At 32.6% G+C, this 5000-nt stretch overlaps 3 non-coding genes across 3 annotated transcripts in view; 1 reads left to right on the top strand and 2 right to left on the bottom strand.

Annotated features, from left to right (window-relative positions):
- The window catches only part of trnan-guu (transfer RNA asparagine (anticodon GUU)), a 74-nt gene extending 30 nt beyond the window's left edge, over positions 1 to 44 (top strand). Inside the window, exon 1 of the tRNA in view lies at positions 1 to 44. This exon is cut by the window's left edge and continues 30 nt beyond it. This is a non-coding gene — a tRNA (tRNA-Asn).
- Positions 45 to 219: 175 nt separating this feature from the next.
- trnak-cuu (transfer RNA lysine (anticodon CUU)) lies at positions 220 to 292 on the bottom strand. The gene has a single exon. It is a non-coding gene; the product is annotated as a tRNA-Lys (tRNA).
- Positions 293 to 3018: 2726 nt separating this feature from the next.
- On the bottom strand, positions 3019 to 3091 carry trnak-cuu (transfer RNA lysine (anticodon CUU)). Its single transcript has one exon. It is a non-coding gene; the product is annotated as a tRNA-Lys (tRNA).
- Positions 3092 to 5000: the final 1909 nt, after the last annotated feature.

Here is a 5000-nt window from a genome sequence, read left to right as displayed (position 1 = left end):
GGCTGTTAACCGAAAGGTTGGTGGTTCGAGCCCACCCAGGGACGCTGAGTTTTGTGTTATCTTGCACACTTCTGTTCCAACACTGACTTACTTCACATTTTCAGTTTAACTAGTGCTTTCAGAAGCACTTGATTGGCTGTGACATGTTTGGCATGTGGGAGTTTTCCAAGGAGGTGAAACCTGCCGGAAGTTCAGCCTTGTGTTAAAAAGAGTTCTACTCGCCCAACGTGGGGCTCGAACCCACGACCCTGAGATTAAGAGTCTCATGCTCTACCGACTGAGCTAGCCGGGCTGACGTTTCTAGCCTCCGTGTCGTAGGTCCTGCACTGCAACTATCGGGGGCACTGTTAAATGTTTTAAAGCCGTCTGTGAAAACGTTTCACGGCGCTGTCTCTGTGGCGCTACCTGGAACACAAGCGCCGGCTTTCAGCACGCCAATCGTGTCACTCTTCTTCCAACGCCGCTTCCATTTCTCTCCAATCAGCTCACGGCACAGCGTCCATTTCTTACCAATGAAATCTACTCCTCGGTTATCCCGTCCATTTCTTACCAATCAAAACCCCTGGCGTGTCTCCATTTCTTGCCAATCAAATCGCAGCGCTTGCCCGATGCTCTGTCCATTTTTAACCAATTAAATGTTTCTCCACCGCGGGCCTTCCATTTCTGACCAATCAAAATCCTCGCCACCTTAAAGCGTGGCTTAAAGAGATACACTCTTTAAAAAATTACACTCTTTGATTTTGAGTGTGAATTCAAACGAATTCCTTTGAAATTCAATTCATAATTTAAGTCTGGTTAGTAAAAAAAAACATATTATAAAAACCACCTTCAAGTATATTAAATATTGTGGCGTCTGTTATACTATATAAAATATTGTGGCATCTGTTATACTATATAAAATATAGAGGTACACCTGTTATACTATGTAAAATATTGTGGCATCTTTTTTACTATATATATATATATTGTGGCATCTGTTATACTATATAAAATATAGTGGTACATGTGTTATACTATGTAAAATAAATAATGGTACACCTGTTATACTATATAAAATATAGTGGTAAACCTGTTATACTATATAAAATATTGTGGCCTCTGTTATACTGTATAAAATATAGTGGTACACCTGTTATACTATATAAAATATAGTGGTTCACCTGTTATACTATATAAAATATAGTGGTACACCTGTTACACTATATAAAATATTATGGTATCTGTTATACTATATAAAATATAGTGGTACACCTGTTATACTATATAAAATATAGTGGTACACCTGTTATACTATATAAAATATTGTGGCCTCTGTTATACTGTATAAAATATAGTGGTACACCTGTTATACTATATAAAATATTGTGGCCTCTGTTATACTGTATAAAATATAGTGGTACACCTGTTATACTATATAAAATATTGTGGCCTCTGTTATACTGTATAAAATATAGTGGTACACCTGTTATACTATATAAAATATTATGGTATCTGTTATACTATATAAAATATAGTGGTACACCTGTTATACTATATTAAATTATTGTGGCGTCTGTTATACTATATAAAATATAGTGGTACACCTGTTACACTATATAAAATATTGTGGCGTCTGTTATACTATATAAAATATTGTGGCATCTTTTTTACTATATAAATATTGTGGCATCTGTTATAGTATATAAAATATAGTGGTACACGTGTTATACTTTGTAAAATATTGTGGTATACCTGTTTTACTATGTAAAATAAATGCTGGTATACCTGTCATACTATATAAAATATTGAGATATACCTTTAATACTATATAAAATTGTGTGGTATACCTTTAATACTATATAAAATATTGTGGCGTCTGTTATACTATATAAAATATTGTGGCATCTTTTTTACTATATAAATATTGTGGCATCTGTTATAGTATATAAAATATAGTGGTACACGTGTTATACTTTGTAAAATATTGTGGTATACCTGTTTTACTATGTAAAATAAATGCTGGTATACCTGTCATACTATATAAAATATTGAGATATACCTTTAATACTATATAAAATTGTGTGGTATACCTTTAATACTATATAAAATATTGTGGCATCTGTTATACTATATAAAATATAGTGGTACACTTGTTATACTATATAAAATATAGTGGTAAACCTGTTATCCTATATAAAATATTGTGATATAACTTTAATACTGTATAAAATATTGTGGTATACCTTTAATAGTATATAAAATATTCTGGTATCTACAATATTGTGGTATACATTTTATACTATGTAAAATATTTTGGTATACCTGTTATAATATATAGAACACTGTGGTATACATATTATACTATGTAACAATTTGTGATAAGCCTTTTATAGTACATAAAATGTATTTTTTTTCACATAATTTAGAGATTAACAGTAAATTAAGATTAGTGTATAGAAAAACGTGTTTAAATGCCTCTAAATTTCAGTAGATTTTAGGTACATTTAAAATCTAAGCTGCTGTTCTTTGATAGCACACCGGGATTTGAACTCGCGACCTTTGTATCTGCCCCGATCTTCCCTTTAGCTCAGAAAATGACAATAATAATATAAAAAGAAACATATTCAACGAAATAAACACTGCAGTTCTTTAAAAGAGGCAGAACCATTTCATTTTTCAGTTTTTGCTCGATGGTTAACTTTTCTTTTTCTCGCTTTCTTTCCTTTTCCCTTCTTCCCCCTTCTTCCCTCCATTTTTTCTTCTTCCCACGGCAAAGCAGACTATTGTTCCCCAGCTTTGGCGCAATCGGTTAGCGCGTTCGGCTGTTAACCGAAAGGTTGGTGGTTCAAGCCCACCCAGGGACGCTGAGTTTTGTGTTATCTTGCACACTTCTGTTCCAACACTGACTTACTTCACATTTTCAGTTTAACTAGTGCTTTCAGAAGCACTTGATTGGCTGTGACATGTTTGGCATGTGGGAGTTTTGCAAGGAGGTGAAACCTGCAGTAAGTTCAGCCCTGTGTTAAAAAGAGTTCTACTCGCCCAACGTGGGGCTCGAACCCACGACCCTGAGATTAAGAGTCTCATGCTCTACCAACTGAGCTAGCCGGGCTGACGTTTCTAGCCTCCGTGTCGTAGGTCCTGCACTGCAACTATCGGGGGCACTGTTAAATGTTTTAAAGCCGTCTGTGACAATGTTTCACAGCGCTGTCTCTGTGGCGCTACCTGGAACACAAGCGCCGGCTTTCAGCACGCCAATCGTGTCACTCTTCTTCCAACGCCGCTTCCATTTCTCTCCAATCAGCTCACGGCACAGCGTCCATTTCTTACCAATGAAATCTACTCCTCGGTTATCCCGTCCATTTCTTACCAATCAAAACCCCTGGCGTGTCTCCATTTCTTGCCAATCAAATCGCAGCGCTTGCCCGATGCTCTGTCCATTTTTAACCAATTAAATGTTTCTCCACCGCGGGCCTTCCATTTCTGACCAATCAAAATCCTCGCCACCTTAAAGCGTGGCTTAAAGAGATACACTCTTTAAAAAATTACACTCTTTGATTTTGAGTGTGAATTCAAACGAATTCCTTTGAAATTCAATTCATAATTTAAGTCTGGTTAGTAAAAAAAAACATATTATAAAAACCACCTTCAAGTATATTAAATATTGTGGCGTCTGTTATACTATATAAAATATTGTGGTATCTGTTATACTATATAAAATATAGAGGTACACCTGTTATACTATGTAAAATATTGTGGCATCTTTTTTACTATATATATATATATTGTGGCATCTGTTATACTATATAAAATATAGTGGTACATGTGTTATACTATGTAAAATAAATAGTGGTACACCTGTTATACTATATAAAATATAGTGGTAAACCTGTTATACTATATAAAATATTGTGGCCTCTGTTATACTGTATAAAATATAGTGGTACACCTGTTATACTATATAAAATATAGTGGTTCACCTGTTATACTATATAAAATATAGTGGTACACCTGTTACACTATATAAAATATTATGGTATCTGTTATACTATATAAAATATAGTGGTACACCTGTTATACTATATAAAATATAGTGGTACACCTGTTATACTATATAAAATATTGTGGCCTCTGTTATACTGTATAAAATATAGTGGTACACCTGTTATACTATATAAAATATTGTGGCCTCTGTTATACTGTATAAAATATAGTGGTACACCTGTTATACTATATAAAATATTGTGGCCTCTGTTATACTGTATAAAATATAGTGGTACACCTGTTATACTATATAAAATATAGTGGTTCACCTGTTATACTATATAAAATATAGTGGTACACCTGTTACACTATATAAAATATTATGGTATCTGTTATACTATATAAAATATAGTGGTACACCTGTTATACTATATTAAATTATTGTGGCGTCTGTTATACTATATAAAATATAGTGGTACACCTGTTACACTATATAAAATATTGTGGCGTCTGTTATACTATATAAAATATTGTGGCATCTTTTTTACTATATAAATATTGTGGCATCTGTTATAGTATATAAAATATAGTGGTACACGTGTTATACTTTGTAAAATATTGTGGTATACCTGTTTTACTATGTAAAATAAATGCTGGTATACCTGTCATACTATATAAAATATTGAGATATACCTTTAATACTATATAAAATTGTGTGGTATACCTTTAATACTATATAAAATATTGTGGCATCTGTTATACTATATAAAATATAGTGGTACACTTGTTATACTATATAAAATATAGTGGTAAACCTGTTATCCTATATAAAATATTGTGATATAACTTTAATACTGTATAAAATATTGTGGTATACCTTTAATAGTATATAAAATATTCTGGTATCTACAATATTGTGGTATACATTTTATACTATGTAAAATATTTTGGTATACCTGTTATAATATATAGAACACTGTGGTATACATATTATACTATGTAACAATTTGTGATAAGCCTTTTATAGTACATAAAAT

The sequence above is a fragment of the Astyanax mexicanus genome, chromosome 25 (assembly GCF_023375975.1).
Source record: "Astyanax mexicanus isolate ESR-SI-001 chromosome 25, AstMex3_surface, whole genome shotgun sequence".
NCBI classification, from domain to species: Eukaryota; Metazoa; Chordata; class Actinopteri; order Characiformes; family Acestrorhamphidae; genus Astyanax; species Astyanax mexicanus.
This window is presented reverse-complemented; position numbering and strand designations above follow the sequence as displayed.